Source organism: Octodon degus, unplaced genomic scaffold, assembly GCF_000260255.1.
Source record: "Octodon degus isolate 3935 unplaced genomic scaffold, OctDeg1.0 scaffold00011, whole genome shotgun sequence".
In the NCBI taxonomy this organism is placed as follows: domain Eukaryota; kingdom Metazoa; phylum Chordata; class Mammalia; order Rodentia; family Octodontidae; genus Octodon; species Octodon degus.
In genome coordinates this window covers 6,174,957-6,184,201 of record NW_004524587.1, presented here as the reverse complement: position 1 = coordinate 6,184,201, position 9,245 = coordinate 6,174,957, and the positions used below count along the sequence as shown (strand labels likewise).

The 9,245-nt window shown below is 36.9% G+C and overlaps 1 pseudogene; it reads right to left on the bottom strand.

Moving 5' to 3' along the window:
* On the bottom strand, positions 1-87 carry LOC111815123 (annotated as a pseudogene).
* Between the last annotated feature and the right edge of the window lie 9,158 nt (positions 88-9,245).

Genomic DNA, 9,245 nt, shown 5'->3' with positions numbered 1-9,245 from the left:
GAATTTGTGCATCATCCTTGCTCAGGGGCCATGCTAATCTTCTCTGTATCAATCCAATTTTAGTATATGTGCTGCCAAAGCTAGCACAAGAATGGGGTTTTCATTTACTGAAATCAGGAAACTTGTTCAAAGAGCAGTTAAGGGAGATTAGGTGGGGTTTTTCTGGGGTGTGTGCAGAAAGGATGCCTGTTCAATTTTGCACACAGAATGATTGAGATGCGTAATTATGTGTAATCTGTCAATGTGTCATATAGACAGTTAGAACTTATTTATTTGTAGAGATAGGACCTAATTATTTTGCCCATACTGGTTTTGAACTTTTGGTCTCAAGTGATTTTTCTCCCTCAGTCTCTCTAGTAGGTGGACTTTACCATGCCTAGCTAGATAGCAATAATTTTGGGTGGAAGTTGGGAATTATCAGCATACATGTAATAATAAAGCCATGTGACCTCCAAGGACCGAGTATATATACATACAAAGTATGTTCTTGGGCAAAGCCTGATAACCTCACAATGTCGGAGGTCTGGAAGCTGAGGGGAACCATGAAAGATATTGAATGAATGGTCACTGAAGGCAAGTGAAAATTGGTGATCTGAAAGCCAAATCTGAGTGTCAAATGTGGCTGTTGGGCAGGTGTTGGAAAAAGTACAACAGGAATGAGGAAAAACAAATACTGTGAAATTCATATTACTTTGTTAAGTGAAATTCTGTACCACTTGTAATTTTTTCTGTTTTAATTCTAATTTGTAATCCCTTAAAAAAAAGGAATGAGGAAAAGAACCAAATTCTTTTCACTTTAATCTTTCACTAGTTGGGTTTGAAATGATTTTGTCTTTTCTTTCTTTGAAGATCCTAGAATGTTTGGACCTCTTAAATAACTGTTTGCAAATGGAATTCTTTTCAGAATGGGTGTCTCTTGAAGTATGTTGTCAAATCCATCCAGGAATAACTGAGTCATGCCATTAACATTTTATTTTCCAATTATTTCCCATAGAGATTAGGTATATGAACAGTCTCTAAAGTAAGCAAACACAATTGTTTGCCACCTACTTCTCCAGTCATACTGTGACTTACCATCTTTCTAGCCTGTAATATAATGGTTTTTCCTACTTATTCTTTAAGAAGTCCTGTATTAAGATTTAGATTTTAAGGTTTTTAATTGGTGACCTCTTGCACATCAATCAAATGTTAGGTAGTCCCCAAATTTTGGTGGCCTAAAGAGCAAATATTTATTTTTCATTCATGCACAGTCTACTGCAAGTTAGAGAGGTTTCAGGGTGGCTGCCTTCCCTGGTGGCTCTGCTCGGTGGAAGGGGAAGATTGCCTTGGGAAGTTGAGCAGCAATAGTTAAATTCAGAAGTTATATACTCTTACCTCAAAGCACATCAAATGGTTAATGCCAGTCTCTAAGGATTGGAAAAGGAGGAGGAGGAGAAGCAGAAGGAAAAGATGGAGGAAAAAATTCTGATAATAGCTCAAAGTCCATCTCTATAGTGGATTTTTAACTGGTGGGCAACTTGTTATACCCAGCTGAATTGAATTAGCATGGTGCTGCCTGTAGGAGGCCCACCTGGGGATTATTACCAGCAGCAAAAGAGGTAGATCTAGAGAAGTTGAGAGGCTGTTAGGGATGCTGTTTGGAGAAGCTGTTGGAGCTGTTGGAAGGTACTAGTTCTCTTGGGTTGCTGTAAGACTTTGTCATGCAGGCTTTCCTGATAAACTTGCTGTTGTTGTTGCTGGTAGAGATCTTTGTTGTCACTGAGGATGGCTGTGGGCTCTGGTTCTTACCTTGAGCATTGCTTCCTGGCACCAGTTCAGATCCCTCAGCCTGTTAGCACAGATCCTTCATTCTGGTAGCACAGACTTTTGAGCTTCCACTACTGACCTTCCGGCCTTTCCAGCACAGATCCATAGAGCAGGCCTGCATAAGACTTTGCCATGGGATCTAGGTTTCCAGTTGGACTTGTGGGAGGCATTTTTATGAGCTCTAGGATTTCAAGTGGACTCATGCTGTATATTAGGATCTAGGCCCTCAGCTGGATTGTATGGTCTTTAGTGTGTGAACAGATTTCCTGCACTCCTTCTATATGATTCATTGGGTGATTTATTATATAAATTAATATTGTAAAATGTGTCCTGTATTATGTTGTTTGACTTCCAAAATCCCCAAACTATGACAAGTTCATATATGGTTTTTGTTTTATCTTTACAAACACAAATTGCTGTAGTGTTGCGCACGACCTCGCCAGCAAGGAAGACGCAACACACAGCTCTTCCTTCAGCGGTTTATTCAGGCCCCTTACAGCAAGCTTCTTCTTCCCCAATCTCCCAGCCCTTGGCTAATATATACTCCCGAGCCCAATCCCAGTGTGCCATGTGGGGATCGCCCATGGGTCTAGCATATGCAGAAGTGAATCATGACTGCAGCCCTGGCCGTATAAGGAGTTGTTGTGCACAGAGAGCGCTCACCCACGGGGGATGGAAGGTGGAAACCAGCGCCATCTTGTAGGCGCGGTCCTTCGCAGCTCTCCACACTGTAGATCCATGTGACTTCATGCTTTAGCTTCTTGCATATATCAAAACTATTTTCTTGAAGAAAACAAGTGTCTTCCTTCCAGATCTATCTGAGGCTCCAAAAACAGACTACCTGGCATGTAATTGAACAGGCAAAAGTTTCACTAAAATGCCAAGAATTCTCTTAGAGGGACAAAATGTACTGCATTTTTATGGTTTAAACTCCACCCAAAAGTAAATCACTCTAATTGTTAGAATCCTAAAATAAAACCACATCACTTCTAACCTAGCCCCATTCTTTACTGCTATTTCATCTTTGCAAGGTGTCACTTTTTTGTTTCTACTTTAATGTCCACAAACTTGGATTGAAAAAGCACTCATTTTTAGCTATCAACCACCTCACCTCTCTTGTCTCTTCTCAATATTATTATGTCCTTTTGGTTATTGGTGGCAATGAAGATTGAGCTCAGGGCCTCTTGCATTCAACAAGGTCTACATTAAGCTACACTGTGAATCTTTGTCCTTTTAGTTATGCCACCAAAGACTAACTTGTGATTTCTCATAGTATTTTAGTTTTAGTAGATAGTATCATAAAGCAGTCATTCACCCTTCATATAAAAAGCTACATATCTACTCTTGTATCATGTGAAAACAAGTTATTTTTGTTTATTTTGCCATTAGTGAAAAACTTAAATTTACTGTTGGTCATGAGAACTGTCTCTTTTGCAGTGAAAGTATACCTTAATCTGCTATAAAAATACCATAGACCAGGAAGCTGATTAAAAAAACATATTTTCAGATCGAGAAGTGGAAGTCCATGGTCAGGGTGACAGCATGGTTGAGTTCTGGTGAGGGAACCCTTCTGGGTTACAGATTGCTGACTTCTCATCTTACTCTCTTGTGGTGGAAAGAGGCTGAGACAGCTCTTTGAGGCCTTGTTGATGACATCACTATTCCTATGAGGATTCTGATTTCATGACCTAATTACTTCCCAGATGTCCCACCTTCTACTATGAACATATCAGAAGTTAGGATGTCAATATATGAACTTTTGGGGGTTCACATTCAATCCATCACAAAGAGAAACTGGCAAGGGTTGGCTAGCCTTATTAAAAACCTGAGTGTTTCAATTCCTATTTGTGTATTTTAGTATGGATGATGAAAGTCAATATACAAATAAAAGTGACATTATTTTGGACAGGCTTAAACTCTATGAAGATAGCTAATTTCTTACATGGCATTTCTGTGTAGTGATAAAGCTTACAAGTTTCATATTCATACATTTGCATTTTACACAGTGAATAAGGAATAGGTACATTACTCTTTATTTTTCTTTACAAACAAGCAAATGGAGACAATATAAAATCTAGACTTAGTAACATTTACACAGTTAACTACTCACAGAGTTGGAATTAGAACCAGTATAATCTGCTTTTTTTGTGTGCCATTTCCTCAAGCAATTTCCTAGATAATACAAAGTGAAGAATATATTTTTTTTATCATGACCTGAAATTTATTTTATCTTGTTAAACAAATAATTGTATGAAAAGAGAACACATGGCTGTTTGAGTAGTGCCTGTGGTTACCTGTGTGTCTCTGACTATTTAAGGTCCCCTTTGTGTACATGCCTATGGGTATCGGACAGTGACTCATCTGTGGACTCCTCAAATATATGCCGCACGTGCAAGAGAGGCATTCTGTTCATAAGCAAGTTTTTACGCATTAGTAAACTGTTCTCAACTGGCAGGTGTGCTTTAATTTCTTGACTGGGCTTGTTTCAGCATTTTACTTATCTCATTTATAGTAGAGAGCAAGCATGCTTTTCTCCTTATTTTTTCCTTTTGTTGACCATATTTGGAGCTTTGGAATTTAGTAGGAGTGGACCAAAGATCACTACTCACCCACATTGTAAGGATGGAATCATCAGTTTTTGAAAGGAGTATTTAGAGGTAGAGAAGCCAATCCTCTGAACTGGATAGCCATTGAAATTGGGATAATTTATTTTAAAAATCTTTTCTACCAGGTAATTCTGTACTTGGGCAATTTAACTTATCTCTCTGTGTTTAGACTTTGTTTCTCTCTTCCTTTCTTTCCTTTTTGAGACTGAGTCTCTGTAGTTCAGGCTGTCCTTGAACTCGTTATTCAGCCCAGGCTGGTCTCAAACTCACAGGTGTGAGCTACCATGCCTGGCTTGCATTTAGATTTCTTTACCAGGTTCATGGATGGTAATTACCACACAGTTCTTAATGATGATTAAGTGATTATGTTTAATTTAAATAGAAAATCATAATTTTAAGATACTTATCTGATCAATATTTCACCAAAGGTAATGTCCAAAAGAACTTTTTAAATGATTCCATGAGTGGACTTTCTACAAAGCATAAGAAAAATGAAACCAAATAATGCTGATATCAATTTCTTTTACTACATGACCTGCTAAAATAATGAAAAATTTCTGAAAAACTGTCAGTTAGGATTTGGAGTTAAATATACCACTCATTAGAAAATCAGAGTCCCAACTTAAAAAAATAAGGCTTAATTTAAAAATAGGCTCAAAGAACACATACTGGACTAGAGCTAGAAGGAGGTCAGTGTGACCTTCATTTCTAGGTATCATGCTGTGAGCCACAGCAGACAAGTGTGCCCACTGTGAAATAAAAATGCCTTGTAAAATAAAAGAAATTTGAAAATATTAGAGAGGATTAGTGACAATACAAATTAGATGAACCAAGGTCCAGAGATGAGAGAACATGCCATAGTTTCTAGATATGAAATTTATATGTATTTTGCATGTGTCCTGGAGCCTGTACAGACAGAAAGCCTGTCTTGGGGAAAAGACTGATTTACCACAGACCAGCATAATAATAGACATAGCAAGTTTTTTTTTTTTTCATGGAAATTTTGCTCTGGTCTTGATGTGAGGTGAAAGTTGAGAATCAAGGTCAACACATTTTGAGAAGTGACATGGCCCATAGTTTTGAGGTACCGAGGCAAGAAAGGTCTACCTAAGAGAAAACTCAAACTTGGTTTTTCTAGAAAGATTTAAGGAAATTTGGAAACTATTAGGATGAGGGCTTAGAGACTGGAAACTTCTACGATAAGATAGAGCTCCAACTGAGTTTCTCAAGGCTGAAGTTACAGAGGTCCATTAGGTTATGATGCACAACTTTGGACTTACCTGCTTTAGAAAAACAAGTCTTCCTGAAACTGTAACCCAGAACAATTTATTGCTTTAAACCAATCAGTTACTTATCAGGAAATGGGAATCTGTCTCTAGTGGGAGATAACATACTAAGTGTTGTGAGTGGCTCTTTCATAAGTAATGGTTGATGTGTAATAAAAGACCTGTGTATAGACTGAAGCAACCAAACATGTCCTTTAAGCTGGCACAGTGGTACATATCTCTGGTCCACTTGTTCAGTAGGCCACGTGAGAGGATTTTTGGAGCCCACAGATTCGAGAACATCTTGGACAAATTTGAGACCCTTTCCCAACCACCACCATCAACACAACCACAGCAATGAAGTGGCCAATTATGAAGAGAGAATGTTGACTTAAAAATGATCTTGGTTTGGCATTAACATGACATATTCAAAAATAGCTATTATAATTATGTTCAAGAAAAAAGAGGGAACAGTGGACAATACAGATGCAAGGATGAACTTCATCAACAAAGAAAAAAATTGATGAAAAAGAAATAGATTTTATAAAAACTGAAAACTATAACACTGAAAATCAAGTGTTCAATAGATAATCTTTTTTTAGAATCTTAATATTAGACTGGAGAGAAAAATATAGAAACAAAAACCTAGAAGATAGGATAAAACAAAATACCATTCTGAATCACAAAAAGGAAGACTAATATCAGCAACAATAATAGTAAAAAGTGAGTAAAAACTCGGTTTCCATCTGAACCTTGGCTCTTGATTATGAAACCAGTTCTGTACTTGAATAAAAGTTGTACCCTGCTATCAAAAAAAAAAAGTGTAAGGAAATTGTGAGTCATGTTGAAATGGTCTAATGTGAATATTGGCATTCAGAAGTGGCATATGAGAAATGAGCCTGAAATGATATTTGAAAAGATAAAGAATGATAATTTTCAAAACATCAAACCACAAGTTTAAGGCACTTAATAAGTTCTAAGCCAGAACAAAGCCACACACTGACACACAATAATAACATTGCTGAGACTCAAAGTCTCATAAAAAAGCATCTGCAGAAAAAGCCATAATAAGAATTCGCCAATGAACACTTTCAGTGGGATAATGATATGACCTACAGCCAACATCTCAACAGAAGTGGTGGACACCAAAAGACGGTGGAGCAATAACAATACAGTGGTAATGAAAACAGCTATCAATGCAGAATCTATATATCCTTGTGAAAATTTCCTTAAAATATAAGGTCAGCAGGGTGTGGTGACTCATGCCTCTAATCCCAGCACTTGGGAGGCTGAGGCAGGAGGACCATCACAAGTTTAAGGCCAGCCTGGATGAAATGGGGAGACCTTGCCTCACACAAAACAAAATAAAGCAACAATGCAAAATGAAGATCTTTTCTGACCAAAGGGGACTGAGGATATTTGTTATCAGAAACTGAGAATATTTGTTGAAAATAAAATTAATAAAATAAATTCTACAGACAAAAGGAATATGATCCAAGATGGAAAGATGGAGACCTACAAATGGATGAACGATGCCATAAAGTGTCAACTTGTAGATAAATAAAAAGGGATATTCTCACCGAAAATAAATTTATATCTAATAGATTTTAAGTTATTAGTGAAATAACAAAGATAATAGAAGCAGAATAAATGTAGTTAAAATCTTCTAAAATGCTAACAAAAAGTACTAATTTATACCACACTGTGGCTAAGGAGAGTATCAATGCTTAAATTTCTTTTAATAACTGCTTAAAGTAGTTGCAGAATATTTTTTGTAAATAGAAATAGAATAATGGAACAATAAAATAGCTTAATTAATTCAAAATAAGATACTAAAGGAATAAAAAGGCACACAAGTGTAAACAAATAGAAAATGAATAATAAGATAATAGCTGTAAGCTCCAACTACATGAGTAACTACATTAAATGTTTGCGGAAAATGTAAACCAGAACACATCAGTCTCAGAATGTAGTCTACATTCCAAGGCATAAAGCACGTTTTGATCTATAGGAATGCAGATACTTTTAATTGATTTATATATGTGAAAGTATGCTTCAAAACACTTTTTTGGAACCAAAATTTCTCTTCCTGGGGCATAAGCACAATATAGAGAATTTATTTCAGCAGGGTAGCTATGAGATTTATGCTGTACAGATGTTGGGTGAGGCAGCTTCTTGTTAACTTCGAACTGCCTCTTTGTAAATCATGAAGCACCATGATGTTTGTGTTATCTTCTGCGTCTGGAGCCAGATCTTGTGCATGGAAAGAGGATAAGGAGTATTGACCAGCTCCACTGGGTGCTGTAGAGAGAGGATTAGGCCATTCCAAGATAGTTCTGCTCAGACATACCTTAAAGTATTTAATTACATGTGCAAGGAGACTCACTTTGTAGAGCACTTATGCATGTTCTATTTCATTTGTTTATCTTTTAGCCTTGTGTGACATATTGTTCTAGAGTAATTATTATAACTATTTCAACAAAAACTGTGAAATTCAGATTACTTTGTTAAGTGAAATTCTGTATTACTTGTATTTTTTTTGTTTCAACACTATGTTGTATTCTCTTTAAAAAATAAAAAATTCAAAGCAAAAAAATATTTCAATTAAAATTTTTTTTACAACTTAGATATACATAATGATCATGTTAAACATAGGAAATTTGTACCTTTATATGATATGTATATGTATATCTGTATCTATGTATTATTTTTTTCATTCACTGAGGAAGTCTTAGTCTTTTTTTCTTTTGTATTTTAGGGAAGGGTCTACACGGTGGGTGTTCAGGGTTTCACTACTAGATCATATTCATAGTGATCCTCCTGTTTACAGCCTCCTAAGAGCTGGGATTACAGGCATGCCCCACCATGCCCAGTCTCAATTGCCATCTCTGCAGGTCACGGGGGCGGGGCCGGTGTGGCAGGCCGGGATTGAATCCCAGTCCCTTCGCCTGCTTGCAGGTGCTTTAATCTGCTGAGCTATTTCGCCGGCCCTTGAGTAAATCTTTATTGAACGTTTATTGTGTGTTATCCCTGTTCTAGGCTCTGGGGATATATTAACGAACACAGAACTCTGCCCTTGAGGAACTTACACTCTAAATTGGGATAGTATTGACAATACATTTACATAAATCCAAACATGTCTATTGGCAAAAGACCCATATTTAAACAGCATAATTATGAATACTAGAAAAGTCTATTGTGGTATGCAGCTTTATTACACATTGTACTTACTACCTGCATGATATAGTCAGACCTACATATCATTCCACAGGGAATAAGACCATTGGAACTTTATTGGCAATTTAAGGGATTTTAAAGGATCACTTTGCACATGCTTAATTTTGTCTTCAGCAGTGTTTGAAACCTAACCACCTTATACGTTGTGACTCCACTGTACCAAAACAAAGTCTCTGTGATTGCTGGGCAAAAGAGGACCAGCTTAAGTACATGTACATGAGAACAGTAGCAGGATGAATTCATGTCCACCTGGGCTCGTAACAGAGAACAAGATAGAGCATATCCAGTCAGCTCACAGTGGAATTCACATGGAAAACTATAAGAAAAAAAA